This window comes from Lepidochelys kempii, chromosome 3 (genome assembly GCF_965140285.1).
Source record: "Lepidochelys kempii isolate rLepKem1 chromosome 3, rLepKem1.hap1, whole genome shotgun sequence".
In the NCBI taxonomy this organism is placed as follows: Eukaryota; Metazoa; Chordata; order Testudines; family Cheloniidae; genus Lepidochelys; species Lepidochelys kempii.
The window spans coordinates 168,427,368-168,448,011 of NC_136382.1; positions in this window are offsets into that span (position 1 = coordinate 168,427,368).

The following is a 20,644-nucleotide window of genomic DNA, read 5'->3' on the forward strand; positions in this document are numbered from 1 at the left end:
CCCTACCCGAGTCCCATAGACTGTTGTTGGTGCTCAACCCTGCCTGAGCCTTTAGACTTTACTGATGCTGACCCCTATCGGGGCTCATAGACTGCTTAGCTGCTCAGCCCTGATTGCAGGCCAGAGCCTACCCATTGCTTTGCTGCCCTGCCCTGACTGGGCCTAGCGCTCATAGACTGCTGTACTGTTCTGCCTGGCTGGAGGGCCGGAGCACTAGGTAAAGCTAATTCCTCCCCCCCCTTGAGATCACCTTTACAAGTATGCAACAGCAAGCAGGTGTGGCCTCCCTCAGACTGACGGAGGGATGGCCACGCAGCCTACAGATGTGAACTGGGAGCAAAGTTATAGTACACAGTGAACCAGCCTCCTGGGTCGACAATTCAAGATGTGCTGCTATTTTCTGTACAACTGAGGTGCATGTGCCTTGGGTGTGCAAGCCATGATTGGGATAACAGAGGCCGTTTGGGCTGCATTTACAGCCTCTTGTGGCTCCAGCACCCTCAGTCCCTTTTGGTCGCTGTGGCACTATCAGCATCCAGACTCTACCATTTCCTAGTCAGCACCTAGTCAGTTAGTTGGTTGTGTGTTTTTTTTTTTCTGAAAAAGGAATGTTATGCTGTAGCTAGGGCTCCACAAGCCACGCAAGAAGCAGCATGGTCTAGTGGAGAGGGCACTGGACTGGGCCACGGGAGAGATGCTGTTCTCTGTTCTGCCACTGATCTGCTGAGTGACGTTGGGCAAGTCGCATCCCCTCTCTATGCCTCTGTTTACCTTCCCACCCTTCATTTGCCTTCTCTATTTAGATTGTAAGTTCTTTGGGACAGGGACCACCTCTTACTATGTGTGTGCACAGTGCCTAGCCCAACCTTTGTTAGGGCCTTTCGACAGTATTGTAATGTAAACAATAGTGCCAAGAATGGTGCCAGCTGATCATTGTTTGAAATACCCTATCTTAAAGAGTAAGGGGAGAAGAGGTTTATTTTCTGGTGTTCCGTGACTGGACTCTTTATGGATGTTTGCGGCTCTAGAAGCAGAATGTAATGAGTGGTCATTGACCTCATTCCATCAGGAATCCATAGCTACTGCATGCCCATCAGAACTAAAAAAGAGATGCATTGCATTTGTTAACTGTCCTTAGCACCACCAAGCAGTTACTCTTGAGGAACAGCTGCAGTAACAGGCTCTGCATAAACTCATGTCGTCGTCATTCCTTCAGGGCAGAAAAAAGGGTTTTTATTAATACAAATAGACTTGTTTTGTTCTCCTGGTCTACCTATTGAACTGCCTGAACCACCCTCTGCACATGATGCCAAAGTTTCATGACTCGCACAGGTGTAATCATCTTAATTTATTTGTAGCAGATAGATGAAGCTGTATTGCTTCTGCATAAAAGGATTGTGGGGCAACATGGATAGAATGGTAGTGATGTATGAGGACTCTAAATCTACGTAAAAGGCCAGAGCAAAACTTAGAGCAGCATTGAGCCATGCCAAAGGTATACACCTTCTTTAAAAACAACGATCAGTGTGTGTGTGAGACCATACTTAAGCAATGAAGTCTGAGACTTTGTTATTTTATTAATAATAATTATTAGCATGTATTCTCTGTATTACAGTTGCCTAGAGGTCCCATGCAGGTTGGGGCCCATTGTGCTAAGAACTGTACAGGATATAGTAAAAGATGACAACATTAGTTTAAGACAGTACATTGCAGAAGGATGAAATAAATGACTAGGTTGGGAGGTAGTGATGTGGGAGGAAAGCTGGCGTAGCATTAAGACGTTTTTTCACCGACCAACTGTGTGCTCAGTTTATAGGTGTGGTGGTTTTGTTGGTGTTAGTGCTTGTCTTGTGTAGGCATTGTGGCAGAAGTGAAGCTTCAGGAGGGATTTAGAGGAAGATAAGGTCGTGGCTTTACAGATTTTTGACAGGGCAGGCATTCCACACAGAAGGGACAGCATGGAAGAAAGTGCAAAGGTGTTTGTGGGAGAACGTGCTGAAGGTGTTTGTGGGAGAATCCAGTGGGCAATGGAGGATCCGACTGCGATGGGGTTGAGGGTAGGTCATTTATGCAGGGAGGTTAAATGCTCTTTTGAATAGAGGAATTGAATTGTTCTTTTCCTGGTTTCAGAGTAGCAGCCGTGTTAGTCTGTATTCACAAAAAGAAAAGGAGTACCTGTGGCACCTTGGAGACAAACCAATTTGAGCATAAGCTTTCATGAGCTACTGTAGCTCACGAAAGCTTATGCTCAAATAAATTGGTTAGTCTCTAAGGTGCCACAGGTACTCCTTTTTCTGTCATTTTAGTTTGTGTTTGTGTGGAGCACTTTTAAAGCAAACATCCTCTACAGATCATAGATTCTGTCATGTTAGAACTATTCAGCCCCAGGTATAACTGATAACAGGATGTCAGCAAAGAGCTTCATGTGTGATCCACCATGCTTATTTCTTTTTAACAACAAGTGAACTCCAGCCCCTGAGGTTTCACTGAGTCCCACAGCCTGTATTGCAAACCTAGCACATTCCGTTCCACACCACTAGATGTCACTGCTGCTTAGAATTCAAAGCAGTGATTGCAGGTCAGATGAGAAGGCTTGATCCTGAAATTGTAGGGGGCTGCAGAGGTCAGTTGTGGAGCAGACGAGCCTCAGTAGATCTGGAAAGGGACGGTTCAGTCCCAAGAAACACCCTAAATTGGGAATCCTTTCCCAAACCTTAGGGATCTGTGGAATTATCCCAGAAATCTCATGGAGATCAGGCTTTCCCAGCAGATTTCCTTTGTTTCCTGGCTCTTGGCAGTGCCAGCCTTGGTTCTATGTGGCCAAATAGGGCCCTACCATTCCAAGGGTCTGCACGCTGTGCATGCATCCTGTCTTGATTGCCTAGGTGTGGACCTGTCTGACACACCACCGCCGTAGCGGAGACTGAACCCCCTAGTGCACACCCTTATTGGAGTAGAACAACTGTGAATAGCAAAAAAATCTGCAAATGTCTCCATCGGTCTACAGACCACTGGCCAACAGGGGATATCCTTCACATATCTGGTATATGAATAGCCCAAGCAGCTCTGCTCAGCAGTGAGTACTATGTGGGCCCAAAGGGAGCTGTCAGAGGTGTGGGCAGACTGTAGGAGGTGGATATGGGAGGAAATGACAGCAGGGCTGTGCTATAGGTCTGGATTTCTGTTTGACTTTGTTATATTATTGATTTTTCACTTATGCCCTATTGTGGGGTTTAGAACAACTTCCAAACTGAGCTCTAATTGCTATAAACACACACAAATTCCTTCCTCTCCCTTTCTGTTGTGCTTGCTGTGCCTCTCACATGAACTTACCTCATTTTAGTCCCAAGACGCCTTACATTTTGGACAAATTTGCTGTGCCCTCACATTGACTGACAGTTATTTACATCAGAAACAAAAAATCATGACATGGTTCTTGAAGGAGCTATTTATTTGCAAGGAAAGATCCCATCGCATTTTAAGTTTCCTGCCTGAGTATTTGTGTATGCAATATTGTTGTAGCCATGTTGGTACCAGGATAGTAGAGAGAACAGTTGGTCCAATAAAAGATATTAGCTCACTTACCTTGTCTCTTTTTTTTTTGCCCTTCTTTTTGGGTCTTGTCATGCCTTGCATCTTTCTTTTGGGCCTTGGCAGACTGAGATGTACATGCCTGAGTACTACTTTCTCAGAGTACTGTCTTTCTACAGGACTCAGACTTGGAGAGATCTGTTTTGGAATGAAGCCACTGTTGAAAGAAACACAATTTCATGATCCCTTCCCATTGCATGTGACAGTCACTCACATGCTGAATATGGTGAACTTTCATCTTCCTGCCAGAGCCAGTTCAGCATGGTGACTGTTTGTTTCCAGAGCTGAGCCCTTTGTCCTGTCAAGCACATCTCATGCAGTAACCCCTCTCTCGCATAGTTCAGAGGCTGAGCTCTGACCAGATCCTGTTAGTTTCAGTTTCTTGTTTTCTCTACTTCCCCTGAATTCAGAATTTCATCAGATCATTACAAAACCTGATGCTGGTTTCCTCTACAGGCTGTCTAAATCACCAGATGTAAAACAGGACGCCAGACCGGATTTCATGTAATGGGCATGCTCTGAACCAAAGCACTCGCAGCCACACAGATACGGACAAGAAAGATTTGGAAGAGGTGGCCCAATACCTTCCTAGCATATCAATATTCAGCACCTACATAACTGTGTGTGTTCAAATCACTTTGCACATACAGAGTCACACGACTTGGATGGTCTGCAAAACCTTAGTGATGGGGAAACCCCCCTGGATTGGAGGCACAGTGGTGCAATCAGCTTGCAATTCCAGCTCAGCTGGAGTCCTGGAGCTGGCCAGTGCTGCCTGGTGTCCCTGAACAGCCAGAGTGGGAGCAGTGCCAGGGCACCTGGGAAATGGGTTTGTGCCAGCAAGTTTCTTAAGTCCTATCTGGAGTTCAAGGCTGCCCTCCCTTGGTAAAGGAATCAAGAGCTGCCAATTATCATGCAGCTCACATGACACTCATGCATCTGGCAGCATTGCCATGCATTCCTGCAGCTTAGCTAGGTCCTTGCTCATCCAGCTGGCCTGCAAGCACCATTTGCAGCTCCTACTGCCAGCTGCTAATGTCTGCTATAGCTGCATGCTACTTCTCTGTGCTTTTGTGCCCAGCCAGCACAGAGCCCCAAAGAGGAGGAGATGGTGGCAGCAGGGGTAGGCCAAGAAGGGGCCTAAATAGAGGCTGTGAAGCAGGAGAGACTAGGACAGGGGCTGAAAAGAAATAGGAAAAGAATGGGGGGTGAATAGTGAGGAGACTGCCTGCCCCAGGCTTAGTATCATCCACTTCCCTAGGGAAGTGCAAAGTAGATTCCCCAATTGTCTATCAGACTTTAGGGCTGGTGACTGGTGTGCAAACATCTTCACCCAGTTAAGGCCAGATTCTGCCCCCTTTGCTCGCACTTAGTGGTACCTTGCCCTGTGAGGAGTGCCATTCGTTCTAATGGGGCTCTTCACAGGGAACAATATTACTTAAAGTCTCACATAATTGGGTGTTTACTTAAAGCCCCAGCTCCTGGAGTCATGGGGTTATGTGAGGGGGGGAAAAAAATTTCCTGCCCTCATGGTTGCAGAGAAGAGCTTGAAAATGTTACCTAAGTGCTCCCTGAAAGGCTCAAAATCCAAAAGGCAAATAAACTCCACATTTATTAAAAATTCTTGTGTTTTTTTTAAGCCAATTTCATGATTTGGGGGGGCCGGACTCTTGCTCTTCCAAGAGTGTCACAGCAGCTTAAATGAAATTGACTGTATTTGACTCAGAAAAACAGCATCTGAAGAAACAGAACCCCACTTCTCCTGTGTAAGACCCACTCATAGGATAGGTAGAAAAGAAATCTCATCCTAGAGAAATATAGAACAGTCCTTGCTCAGGTAGGACTGCTGCCGTCCTGAGTGGGAACTGCAGCCTTAGATTCCTAGGGTGAAATCTGGGACCCACTGAAGTCAATGAGAGTTTCCCCATTGACTTCAATGGGGCCAGGATTGCACCCATAGAGCATAACTGAGTCCTACATGAGACAGGTCCAAGACACAAAGATCAGAGGTGTTCACATCAGGGATTTTGGCTCATCTCATTACAGAGATATGGCTACAGTCTCCAAATTCAAATCTGGAGCAGAACTTCACCAGAGTCTGGGACTTTTCATCTCTGAGGGTTTGGTCTGGATCCAGCCCTTGTTCAAACCTTAATGCTGGAGTGTCTTCTATTTAGCTGTTGAACTCATTGCTTTTTTATGATAACGCATATGTTCTGTATTCTTCAGTTAGATATGTAGGGCCTGATTCTGATCTCATATACACTGGTGAGGCTCAGGAGAGAGGAAGGATGGTCCTTGGGTTAAAACACTGGTCTGAAACTTGGGAGCTCTAGCTTCAATTCCTGCCTCTGCCACAGACTTCCTGTGTGACCCTGGGCAAGTCCCCTAGGGGTGGGATTCACAAGAGGGATTTAGGCAGAGCATTATAGCGTCTAAGGCTATGTCTACACTAGCACTTTTGTCAGTAAAATGTATGTCACTCAGGGGGTTGGAAAAAAAAAAAAAAACCACACTCCCCTAAGTGACGTAAGTTACACTGACGGAAGTGCTGGTGTGGACAGCGCTATGTTGGTGAAAGAAACTCTCCTGCCAATGTAGCTACCACAGCTCATTTGTGGGTGAGCTTTATGTTGATGGGAGAGTTCTCTCCCATTGGCATAGAGCAGCTACATGCGAGATCTTACTATAAGATCTTGCTATACGGTCTCTAATGTAGACATAGCCTAACTTTTAGATGCTCTGCCATCTAGTGGAATTCATATAACCCCAAGTTACATACCCAAGCTCTCCATACGATGCGTGGGGAGAGGTAGGCACCTAAAAAGGGGATTTACGGAAGTCAGCACGCTGAGCAGAGAGCCACCTAAACCAATAAGAAATGCCCAGGAGAGGAGCCTGGTGCAGAGGAGGAGAAAATAACTGCAGTACACATTTGGGAACATTAGAGGGAGGTTAGGGAAGTGAAGGGGACACAAGAAGTGGAGAGGTGGACAATGATAAGACATTGGGGCTATAACATTTGCCAGTCTGCTTGAATAAGGTATCCACTTCAACCTTCTTAACTACATGATCGTGTTCAAGGCCCTTTGCTGGCACATTAGAGCTAAACTGATGGGCAAGAACCCCTGATTCGTATGGTAGGACTGCACTGAATTCTGGTTCATTGTGTGACAGTATTAGCTGATTACAAAAACCTTTTGATCACTGGGAGGCTCCTAACTGGCCAGGTACTGCCAGTAGTCAATTAAACCTTGTCTTGAGGCTAGCCAGGGGAAGCCTAGCAGGAAGGAAGCATCTGGCTGCTGGGACTCTAAGCCCGCCCACAACAGAGCTCCACATCAGGCGAAGGTCCCTTCGACATGGAACTCCTAAATTCTGCTATGGGGGCTCCTTAGATGGCTGCCTCCCCCTGCTTCCTTCAACACTGCGCTTCAGGTCAAGATCCTCACAGGTATTTGTGCACCTAACTCCTATTGATTTCCGAGGGAGTGAGACGCTTCAATATCTCGGAGGATCTGGGCCTCAGCTCCCGCTGCACCTCCTGCTGTGGCCTGATCCTTTCTCCCTCACCCCCAGCGCCACGCTATCCCCATCCTGCAAAGTTCCTGCAAATGGCAGGGGACAAGCTGAGGAGTTGGCAGGAAACAGACACATTTTGGATTGCTGCAGCATGAACTGAGGTTTGTGAGACTTCTGGATGACAAGTAAATTATGCAGCCATTTGTGAAGTCACATAACTGCCTTCCACAAGGCCCTGTTCACTTCAGTCGATGGCAGCAGGGCCGTTCCCCCATGGAGAAATCACTAGATATTTGTGGGATTTAATATAGGTTGGCTAGCCTCTGAAAGCCTGGCCCTCTAAGAACAAGGATGTGTGGACAGGGTATGGCCTTGTAAAATGTGGCCACTTCCTAAATTATTTATGCATATAAGGAAATTGGAAACCAGAGTGTTTATAATTGGCCAGAGTGACACATCTCAGGTCCTGGAAGTATCAGGTTTTGCCATGCAGCTTTGGCTCAAACCACACGCACACAGCTGTTCAGAGTGACTGTTCCTGTGCTGTCCGGTGGTGTCACCCTGTTCACTTCCTAAAGAGGATCCACATTAACGGGCAAGTAATTCACATAATGCTGCTCCCAGTGCAAATGAAGGGAGATCAGAGTTAATCCGGCAGAAGGCTGGGAGGGCATGCTCTGTGTGGGAAGGGGGGGAGGGGTGCAAGGGAAAGATTTGATGAAAGAGAACAGTTAACAGGATTAGAGCAGATCAAAGGACAGCAGGACAGAACAATGTGCCTGTTTCCCAGTCGTCATACACCATACTGTGGAATAGCAGGGAGGGGGATTATCAAGCAATCACTATAATGAAGCTTTCTGAAGGGTCATGCCTTAACAGCAAATCTCACCACGAAAGGATGGCATCTAGAAACCACATACAGGCTCATCTTTTGCTGTTGCAGTTGAATGCACTGCTTCTTTTCCCCTCTGCTGGGCTTCACCCCTCTTTGTGAGGTGAGTTCTTCCAGCAGGTTTGTCTCATGAAACTATAAGTAACTCCAGAACAGCTAGAGAGACACCAGCAGCTCGAGCATGCTAAGGGTGCTAAGACTGCTCTTTTCTTAATAGCAGAAATTATTGTTTAAATCAGTGGTTTTCAACCTGTGCGGTCCTCTGGGGTCCGCACCTCCATTTGAAAGCTTTTAGGGGTCCGCACATGAAAAAAGGTTGAAGACCACTGGTTTAAATACAATAGGAAAAAATACTGAAAAAGAAAAGACAGAGACGGAGAAAGGGGGAACAGATGATCTGAGCATGTTTTCCCTTCAGTACAGCAGCCCTTGCCATGTCTTCTCCACATGTGATTATAATTATTATTTGTATTCCGGGCACACCTACATGCTTGAGCTGAGATCACAGCACCATTGTGCTAGGTGCTGTACAAACATGGAGTAGGAGACAGTCCCTGTCTCCAGAACTTGAAAGTCTAAATAGGCAAGACAATTTCTTCTTATTGTGTCCTCATACTGCTTTCCACAACAGCTGTGCAGATGCGATTGCCCATCATTGCACTCTGCCAAGTCACTGGAAGTGCATTCATGTTCAAGCATGGCATCATAGGAGGCTGTCTACCACAGTCACAGGTATTGAGACCAGTGATGTAGCTCCATTTGATCATCATGTCTTTAGATGGGCCAACTCCAGTGTGGCATCAATTAAGGCAATGCCATGTAGGCCAGGGCTTTTCTGCACTGGGTGGTAGGTGCTTGACTGGTGGGAGCTGGAACTCCCAGGCTGCAGGGTTGTTCTCTACTCTTTTTTTGCCATAACTGAACCTTTGTCTGTTTGGGTGACAATGTTTGGGGTTTAACAGTGGCAAGAAAACTTTATTATGACTTCACTAACACTCAATGTCAGTGTTCTATCATATAGCGGGTGTCTTGGATCTGTGCACTGTCTTATGCACTCGACTCTGCTAGCAACTTCCTGGGGTATAAGCAATACCTGGAAGGACGTAGAGACTGTTGACATGGGTGGGCTTAAGGCATGCTGTCATTTACCAGCAGGAGGTGTTAAGTTCAAGGTCTAGCTTCTTCGCATGAGGGAGTCACGCCCACACTGCAGAGGCGTATTCAGCAGAGGAGTAGCACAGTGCCCGTGCTGTTGATCTCAGAGTGAATGGGTCTGCACCCCACTGTAATGTAACCAGCTTGCTGAGACTGTTGTTTCGTATGCTAAACATGGCTCTAGATTTCTCGATGTGGGTGGTAAAGGAGAGCGGGTGGTTGACAGTAACACTAAGGCATATGGGATTTATGGAATCAACAAATTTTGCCCCCAAGCCTGCTGCTGTTGAGTTTGGGTTTGGCCCCTCAGTTTTTGAGATAGGATGCACTGACTTGCGCCTTCGCTGGGTCTGCATGCGGTTGGTTGGCTGCATAGTACTTGTCCTCGGTGCTAAGTGCGTTCACCAGAGTACTCTCTTATGGCAAACCCCTTGTGCTGGGTGGTGACGCACAGACCATCTGCATAGGTAAAGCACCTTGTGCCAGGACACTTCGGCTGGTGGTTTGTGTAGATGTTGAGTAATGTGGGTGCTAAGACTCTGCCTTGCGGGAGGCCATTCTTCTGTTGTCGCCATCAGATCCGTTTGCCACAAAAGTTCACAAAGAATCTTCTGTTCCTCCAGTATGGTCTGAATTAAGTTTGTGGTGGTTCTTCATTCTCATTAGCACTTTGGCAAGGAGCCTGCGATGATTGACCATATCATAGGCAGCTGAGAGATCAACAAACACCGCTCTTGTAATCAATACTCTTTCATATCCATCTTTCAATTTGTTGTGTCAAGTTCAGAAGCTGTCAAGTGGATGACCAACCCGGGCAAACATGGCCTGTTTGTTGATAAGAAGTGGTTCAATAACTGGTGTAAGTCAGTGATCAAACAATTTTACGCTATCACACAAAAGTGAGCTAGGTTGAAAGTTTTTTTTTTTTTTGAGTTGGATAGTTCCTTACCAGGCTTTGACAGGGCCACTACCGTGGCTTGTCGCCAGATTTTCAATATCTTGAGCTGGATGAGACAGGTATTGAACATACTCAGGCCCCTCTACTGTGTGTGGGGGCTGACATTTTTGATATGCTCAGTTCGGATGTTAGCTAGGCCTGCTGCTTTCCCTATTTTCAGAGCATTGATTCTGGCAGCCAATTCCTCCATGGAGAAGGGTGCTGTAAGATCTAGCTTGATGGATGCAAATACCAAATAAATGGATGCAAATATTCTCTGCTAGGAGAAACATACCTTATAGTTATTGGACAGAATATCCCCCCTGGCCTAACACCCCAGTCAGCCATACTTCATGAGGCTTTCAGGTGAAAATTCCAAGAAGACCCCTTTGGAGATGACACAATAGCCACTGGTGAACATCTACTGTTGGAAATAGTTTGAGAATACTTAAAATCCTGGCAGAACTTGATAGAATCCTTGGATATGACCCATAACCGCAAAAAAGCAGGTCACCCATACATAAACTCTCTGACAATACAAAGATAAGTGGACATTTCAACATCTCAGCTGATCAGATTGCCCACCAAATGCTATTCAATGAGAAGGTTAAATACCAACTGGTCATCACTGCTTCAAATAAAGGGTAAAGAGAGGCATGGAATGAAGAATTGACTTGGCTCAGGTCACACAGCAAGGACTAGAACCCAAGTCTCCTGAGTCCTGCTTCAATGTTCCAGCCCCTGGCCCTTTACAGACATACATGAGCTGCTAATTTTGAAGGAGTTTGGTCTAATGTGTAGCTGTGTCCCAGTTCAGGCTAGATTCTAATCTCTTGTCAAATAGTAGTCTCATCTTCCTGCTCCCTGAGTCCCCCCCATACAGTGTTTGACAGGTACTGATTAGTGTGTGATCTATGGACCTTAATCTCCACAAATGCTGTTTCTGAAGAATTAAGATCAGGCTTGGATTAACACAGGGCCATGTGATCAGGAAGGGAGTGGGCAATGGGAAAGGAAAATAAATCCTATCAAAAACATACAAGATTGCTATTAATCATTAACAATTGATTTATTAATAAGCATGCCAGCCACCCCCTTGCAAATTGCTTGTGATGTTGTGCAACACCCTAAAACTTACTTCCTCTAAAAGCTTTAACAAATTAAACCCGTACAGGGATAGTCTGAATCAAAGAAGGGAAAGTGGAATTGGTTGGATTGATAAGTTAATTGAATAGCAGTTTTAAGAGTGGGGGAGATCATTCGAGATTAATGAAGTGGGGGAGCAGGTTGTGCATCCTATGATCAAGTACAGCAATGACCCAATCAGCTGCTGATTTAAGACCCGTGGTAGGAATCCAAAAGCAGTGGATGGCGTCTGAGTGCAGATACTCATCTGGACACGGCTCTCCAAAGATGTCCTGAATATTGGCAAGGGCTACAACATTAAAGGCTTTCCAAGTCAACGCTGTCAGCTCAAAGTCAAATCCCTCTCTATATAAGGCAGTTAGTGTGAAGAATGCAGGTGCTCATAATATGCACGATAGCTCAAGCCAGGGAGCAAATGTGCCGCTTCATTCTGCGCAAGCTGGAAGTGTCGTTGAAGCTAGGCGGTAAGCCCTGCTCAGAGGGAATTACAGTAAGCAGGCCTTGTGGTCATGAAGGCATGTATTTCTGCTGTGAGATCTTGATACGATAAATAAGGGCACAGCCTACGCAAATTGAACAGCTGACCATAAATCCACCTTTGAACCATATCTGGATACATGGGGCTTTCCAAGGAAAGAATGTGGTTGAAAAAGAACACCATGATTTGCAAACTGACACTGTCCCTTGAACTAGCCCTCTCCAATGGGGGCCTGAAGGATGGGAAGGATTCTTCATTATGATGGCTTCTACCAAGCATCAAGACTTCTGTGTACTCGGTCTTGAAGACAAGCAAACTCTGCTTCCTCCTCAAGGTCAAAAACTGAGCCATCCATAATTATTAGTCACTGTTGCAAATCTTGGCTTTAATTTAGCATGAGAGGAATGAAAGTCTGTTTGTTTGCATTGAAGCAACTCTACAGCTTCACTGCAGTATAAGCAGAGTTGCACTTTGTCAGATTCTGTTATAAGCAGGTCCCACTCGATAGAGATTACATTGCACAAGCCAATTTTTGCCCATAATAACATACCCAACAAACAAAACCGAAAACAAAACACAGCAATACTGAATCGTGCTATTATCACCACATGCACTGGTTTTCTGTATACATTTTTGGTCATTTTAATTTTTCATAGTCATACATTTTAATGCCAAAAGGGACCATTAGATCACCTTGTCTGACCTCCTGTATATCACAGGCCACAGAATTTCATCCACTTACTCCGGTATTGAGCCCAATAACTTCTGTTTGGCTAAAGGCATCCTGTCTTGATTTGAAGATATCAAGAGATGGAGAACCCAACAACTTCCCTTGGTAGTTTGTTCCAATGGTCAGTCACCCTCATTTTTGCCTTATTTCTAATGTGAATTTGTCTGCCTTTAACTGAAATTAAGCTTAATTAAAAGGTATTCATTAATATGCAAACCCAGCTAAATGCACGCTCATTGTACCATGTATTGTTAGAAGTACTTCCTTTTATTATCATGTTCACCAACAATCAATAAAAGTTTACAGTTTAAAATCTAAATTAAAATATAAATGTTCTCCATTGGTTATGATTAAAACATGTTCGCAGGCATGTGTGCACACACACACACAGTGATTTTCTCTTTGTTCTACCTTTCCTGAGTGCATCCCACTATCTGAAATGAGAACAGGGCTAGTCAGTTAACTAAGTATTATCCTACAATTCAGAATAATGATGCTAAAAATGAAACATAAAATTAGGCTGTCATTTTTCTGTCGCTCACTCAAGATATTAAATGTCCTCCTGTAACGCTCTTAATTTCCATTAGAATACCTTGCTGACAAACGCGTATCATTTCAGAAATTCCCAGAACCCCACTGCAGTTTGGGTGCTGACTGCAACATTCTCTTTGTTGCACCCCACAGATATATGGTCACTCTACTCACTGTTCATTTGAAGGAAAACTCCACTTCTCCCACCACAGGTGCAGAGCTCTTCTTGGAGCAGAACAAGTGTAGTTGCCCTGCTGAGAGGACACAGGATTTCAGGAGGCTGTGTTATGGGTTGCCTACACCCAGTACGACAAGTGTCCAGCTATAGAGAAGTTCCCTGTGTGGCCACAGGCAAGGGGTTTGGGGTCAGGCAGGGTTAGGGCTGATGGATTCACTGCTATATGGATCATCCAGTCCATCTCACCCGTGGGAGAGTGTTAGGGCTCCAGAGGTTACCCCAGCTATTCCATTATGCGGGAGTAGCCTCCAATGTGGCACTGGGAATGAACATGTCCTGCCGGTCACACCGCTCCGAAATCCACAGTACCTGGGCTGTGGGTGGATTTCCCCTGGAGGAAGATGCTTTAGCAATTTGCTTATTATGCTGCTGCTCTAAGCCACTGAAGTTTGTTAGCCAGCAGTGATTCAGTAACAACTGAGGTGCAATTTGAAAACCTTGGGGGCAGGATCTGTTTGGCTCAGCAAAGGAGGGGCTCAGCAGGGACCTGGTTATGGCCCTGCAGTTCTCTGCCCCAGTGGAAAGCAGTGCTGCTTCAGCTATGCTCCCCTCTCATTCTTGGCAGGCCCCTTATGCTGGGACTATGCTGGGGCTGGCATAAGTGACTGATTTTACACAAACTAAAAATTCCCACTTGCTGTGGGATGTCTCAGCTGGCTAAAGACAAGCAGTTCTGCATGGTGCTGAGCAGCATCAAAAAGTTGGAAGGAGGAAGAAAATCTGGCCTGTGATTTCAGTTTATGCAATCTGGATGCATCCATCCTGGCAACAATCCCATGTGCCATACAGCACCACCCCATGGTTCCATCTGTGGAAGCTGTTGTGTAGGCAGAATTCAGACATTTTGACCACAGTAGCATCTAGCATAGATAGAGCTTCAATCCCTGTGCCCTGCCTAGCACCAAAGGAGCAGTACAGTGACACAAGATACGGAGTCTTGCACGGTGTGGATGCAGTCCTTCATTTGTGTATGCAGATGATGGAATTTACCTGCCCACAGCTCACGCAAATTCATAGAATCTCAGGGTTGGAAGGGACCTCAGGAGGTCTTCTAGTCCAACCCCCTGCTCAAAGCAGGACCAATCCCCAATTTTTGCCCCAGATCCCTAAATGGCCCCCACAAGGATTGAACTCACAACCCTGGGTTTAGCAGGCCAACACTGAAACCACTGAGCTATCCCTCCTCTAAATTGAACACCAGTGAACACAAGTGAATTGAACACATGTAAATTCCATCTCGTCTGCGCACAAGGGAATGCAAAAACAACACAAGCTAGCAACTTTGCATGCAGATAAATCTCTGCTGATGCCACTTTGAAAGTCTGGCCCTAGGTATTTATACTTCAGGTGATCTGTCAAATTTGATCAGTGTTTTCATCTGAGTTAAGGTGGTTGGTGTTTTTCCCGTGTGGATAGAATTCAAATTTGGCTGCTCTTGGTGACTGAGACAAATGTGTCTGTCCTGATTCATTAGGAGCTTTCTTAGGCAGGTCAGCTAATACTTCAAGTCCAGATCTGTAAACAGCAGCAACATCTTGAGTTAAAGCCTGTGTTCTCACTTTGATTATCTATTCCAGTCTGTTTGGAAATCAGCCACATCAGATTAATTAAACAAAAATGCTTGCCTGTTTTTTCCCTCCTGGTGATTTGTTTGCATTGCACTTTAATATATCTTTTAACATTTACATTTGAACCATGATGGTTAAATGGAGCAAGGGAGGGAAATTTATATTTTTATTAATTTTTTGTTTCTAGTTTTATCTGGAGAACGCTTTTTGTATGTCTCACATTTCAATCCAAAGCCCTTTGAAGCCCTTCACTCAATATAGATTCATGGATTTTAAATCTTAAATGAAAGACCATTATGATAATCTACTCTGACCACTTGCAAAACCCAGGCCATAGAACTTCACCCAATAATTCCTGCACCAAGCCCATATCTTGTGGCTGAACTAGACCATATTTTTTAGAAAGACAGGCAGTGGATCTAATCTTCACCTCTAGAAAGGGTCAAACTGAAATCCTAGATCCAAATTTAACTGGCCCCCTCTTGGATTGTCAGCGAGGGACCTTCAGTGCTGAAAGCGTAAGACTGCACCACTTGAACTGAAGGACTGAGACCCATAGCCAATATCTGTAGCATACTCATTAACCTCTCATGCAGCCCCAACACTATACAGAGACAAAGACTCGCACTTTCCTAGAAACACCATTGAACTTTGAATCTGAACTTTGCATCTCAGGCCAACTCTAAACTACCACCTTCACGAGCCCCAAATTCACTCACAAATTTTAAACATATACAAATTATATCATAGCAAAAAACAAAAACAAAGAACTCAAGAGTGAAATTAATCTTGCTGACCATTTTGACTCCAAACAGTTCCTATGCACATGGCTGCACTCATGATCCAGTGGGAATAATGGTGAAATTTCCTAATGATAGACCAGCTCCTAGTCCCATTGAAGTCAATTAGAATTTTACCACTAATTTCAATGGGAGCAGGATCAGACCCTTGCTGTAACTAAGAGGCATTCAGGGACATGTCCCTGGTGGTCTGTCGCCTATACAGACATGTTCAAGCATAGCTGCAGCCTAGTAATGAGTATTTGAGCGCTATGCTATTACTAGTTCAAGCTTCATGTTCAATGAACGTGTCTGTTCCTAATGATGCTTACAATAAGTGCAGAAGGAGTGGTGAACAATAGAGTGAAAAAGGACACGTGAGGAAGGATTTTCTTGAGAACCAGGCTGGTGTTTGTAAAAGTCCTAACAATGGCGAATGAATTGTGGAAACTTTCCAGTGGCTCACAGTCTGTTCATCTATTGTGTGAAGTTCTCAGCTATAAAGCTGAACCATCTTTTAGGAAATATACCTCTAGTTCTAACAGCATCATATATGTTTGTGTTTGCTTAAAAACTGTGTGATTTTGGTGCTTCTGATAGTGAACAGCTTCTGGTTTTACCAGTGCACCTTGTTTTTGATCTGTAATATTCTTGCTAGTCTCATCCTGGTTTTTTTTTTCCAGCAGAAATTGTCAATCAGGTTCAATTATTTGAAGATTTTATGCTATAATTAGATAACAACCACTACGGACTGAGGCTACTTACCTCATTGTCATCTCTAACATGGGTTTCCTCAAGGCAGAATGCTCTCTTGTGAATTCTCTCTGGTGCTTGGCCAATTCCCAAGTTCCTGGAAGAGATAGTCAAGAGGGGCTCGTAAATGGTGCTATAACTGGGATTTAGAGATGGGCCCAAGCTGAGAAATTTGAATCCAAACTTCCCCAAGCGTGGCGGAGTTCAGAATCCATTTGGTTTGGAGCCTCTCTCCTTTCAAATGGACTCTAGGTATTCCAAACCAAAGGCTTGTGCCATTAACTTGACAAAGCCCTTAAAATGTAATTTTCAGTTACTTTTATGTCTGGCCATAGAATAAAAATGATTTCTTTTACAATTCCACTCCAGGCCGCCCTGAAACCTTAGCTAGATTTTCATGGTACTGACACTCTGATGTTACGTATGACTGTGACGTGCCTAATCCACCAAGTAAGGGAGCCCAGAATCAGAGCCAGGCATATGAGACTCTTCAGCCAGCCTATCTCAAGCTTCCAAAGAAGAAAAATGACTCATTCCCCCTTCATTCTGCTTCTGACACCTCCACACACCTGCTTGTGTTTTTAGATTTGTGTGCCGGTGATGATAACAGTTTGTTTAAGTGAGGCAAAGCAGGGTTTGGGGCATTTCTGCCACTGATTAATAACATTCATGTGTTCCTAGGGCATATGAAATCATTTTGACATTGTCAGTAGTATTTTAAAGGGGAAACTGTCAGGTAATTTAGGCCCAATATTACAGGATACATTCAGTAGGCTAAATTCAGACCTCAGTTGCACCACACAGCAGACATTACTGAAGTCAATGGGTTGCACAGAGGCAGAATGGGTCTAGCTGATAGACACAACACAGACAGGTTCATCAGAACAAATTCAGAAAAGTGGGTGCACTGACTTCAGTGGAGATATACCATTTAAAACCAGAGATGAATTCTGCTCTCAATTATAGGAGAGTAAAGCTAGAGTCACTCATTTGAAGCTAGTGGGTTTAAGATCAATGTGAAAACAGGGGTTGGTCCCGCATGATAACTTCTCTGAACTGACACCGCACTCCCCAGGTGGGGAGGTGTATGAGTATGCACCTTATTCAAAGACCATTTAAGTCAATGGGCATCTTTCTATTGACTTCAGTGAGCAATGGATAAAGCCCTACCAAGCACCTTCACTTCAGAGTCAGTTACTTGCTAGTTTCAGGTTTCCTAATTAGACATTTTTTCAGATCAGGTATTTGTGGCCTTTAAATCTGTGAGGGTCTCCTCCCTTAAATGTAGATGCTAAACATCTGTTCAGAAAAAACAAGGATTTGTATTTTTAACATCTCAGTGTTTGTGAGGGGCAGCTATAGAATGCAGTAGAAAACCTTCAGTTTTCTGGTATTTCCTTTATTTTCAGGTAAGGTTATCCCAGGCCATACCCTACAGGGGTTCACAATCATTATAACAATGTTGTAATCTGTAATGTTTACAGCAACTCAATCTATGTAATTTCTTATTTGCTGGCCCAACAGACTCACAGCCTACATGAATTGGTGTCTTTATCTCCAGTTCATACATAATTCATGCAGTATAGTTCCTGACTCCCAGGCTACCTGAAACACAGTTTATCCCAGGGATAGCTCATTACAATAAAGTCTTATTTCTCAGCCCAAAGCCTTACTTAGATGAGAGCTACAACTATAGAGTCAGCTCCCAAAATGTATCATATAGGAACTGTTTATATGCCACCCTTCTTTCCTAGATATGATCATCATGAAACCATTCCAAACTGTTAAAAGGCACAGTACATATTTTCATTTACTATAGCGCAATCATTCATTACAAGTTCCAAAGCTAACATTCTGAGAAACCACTTACTAAGCAATAGACCGGGTGTAGAATGGGGAAAATGTCATCTCTATTGTTGCACATCTTTTGATATCTGCTGTTTGACCCGTGCCAAATATCTATATATACCAGCAGCGGCACCAAGTTTGGTTGTATAAAGGGACACAGTACACTCGGTCAAGTTGTACTGCTCCTATTAATTGCAGAACCAGAGAAGTGACATATGGGGCCAGATCCTCAGCTGGTGTAAATCATTGTAGTTCTGTTGACCTAAATGGAGCTACATTGATTTATACCAGTGAAGGATCTTTCCCATTAACTAGGCTGACAGTCTCAGTCTTGTTCCTCTTGGCTAGGTGTCTGCATGGCAACTGCCACTTATTTGCACCATTGTTGGCAGTCAGGCGGAGAGGTCAAGGACTTAGTGTCAATGGTAACTGAATGACGATGCTCTTTCCTCCACAGGTGGTCCCTCCTAGTCAGGGTTGAGGCACATGGTAAGAGTAGGAGTTGTCCATACTGGACCTGTTCTTTGAATAAAAAGAGGACTGGTCTTCAGAATGATTAAACCTTTCATGATCACTATAATAATAAAGCACGCACAAGGCACCTATTGGCTCAAACAGCAAGAAAGTTTCTTAAAAATGAAGTCCTCAGCTAGATCCTGTCACAGAATTCACTTGAATTATGGAACCTCCAAATCCCTGGGAAATTTAACCAGCAGTGTTTCTGCTGAAGGTGGCATTCCTATTTCTTATTAGGATTCCATTTAATTTGCTATTGTCACTCAGAAATCCACTTATCCCGCCTTTTGTCTGTCAGAGACCAGTATACCTTGACATGAAAATAAAATGCTATTCTGTGAGCACAGTGAACTCCTCCACTCAATGAAACCTCATGTTTTCTTCATGTTGCTGCTGTTTTGAGTGTTGAACCTTGTCTTTTAAAAGATACAATAGTGTCACAGCATCAACCTGTTGGCTTCTTTTCTACATTTTTAGTACTTTACAACAAAGGACTCAGTCAAAGCTGGTAGGTTTAGGAAGACCAATAACTCTCCCACACTAAATGATGTCCACTGCCTTCAAACTGACTCCCTATGACACTGCTGGAATAGGAAACAGTGCACACAACTGCACGTATGTAACCAGCCCAGCTTGAGCTGACTGCGGAATTGAACCCAGCACTTGCAGTGCTAAAAGCTTGTACCACAACCACTTGTGTTAAAGGTCTGAGAATATGAGTCAGTGCTCATTGAACTCCATGGAGAGCCTTCCACTGACTTCAATGGGCCTCATATCCAGACCTTAAATAGAAAAGTCTATACTTTATTCCTGCTGTTCTCAGCCCTGGTACTTCAGCTGCCAAAAAGGCACCATAGATTTTAAGGAGCATTGCATGTGATCACATATTTAGTGCATTTCTAGAAAGGGTGCTTCTAGTTGCTCTTTGTCTATTTCACACGTGTGGGCAGCGGCCAGTTCTCTCCCTGAGGGATACAAGTAACTCCCATTTGACTCCAAGAATTGAGCCCCATGATTCAGTGTGACATTCAGTGTGCCTCTTCCAAATCCACAACAAAGCATTTCAGTAGAGTTAATGAAATGTTGTTCTGCAAAGCATTGTGCAGTTTCTGGAACACTGGACTCAGACATTACAGAGCTAATCCTCCTATAGCTCTCTACTCTATCACTAAGAATACATGAGCAGTTGTCTCTGTCAGCGTCTTAGTATCTGATCTACTGTGCGGGATTCTTTCATTCGCTGACTCGTGTTTCATGACTCATGACAAACCCCTCCGTAGAGATGATCATTCTAATCTTCTATTATTGTCTCCTGAAGCATTAGGTTTGCACTGGATAAATGTTTACAACAGAGAATGGGCCGACCTCCAGATCCCAATCTCCCCAAAGTTCAAAGGAGTTAAATCTTGGTGTTCCAGTTTGGGCTCATCTCTAGTCTACAGTTTACCTGGGATTATGACGGACACAAATGACTAGGTGAGGGGGTAGGCAGGGGTGAAATGGAGGCAAGGAAGAGAAGGCATAGAGCAAAGATAACCCTGAAGTATGCATTGTGACACAGATTCTTAGGTGATGTGAATCCACTTAAGTCAATGGAGCTGCACTGGTTTATACCAACTGAGGATTTGGCCCATGACATAGAAAGTTATCAGATAAAATCCACACCAATCAGAAATGTACTGCATCAAAAGAACTAGATAATTCAGTTATATATACCAAAGTCACCCCGTTTAGAACTGCCTTGACTTTCAGGGATGAATCTCACACACACACACACGTTTTGTCTCATACCAAATCACTAACTACAGATGACTCCTGCCTTGTGTATTCTGGAGTGTCAGCTCATATTTAATTACTAGCTTGCCAGAAAATATTAACAAGGACTCACAGCTCATCCTTGTGTATATTTGAGGGCAGTCCTCAGATTTCACTTTTGTTTTGAAGTTCATTTTATTCTCAT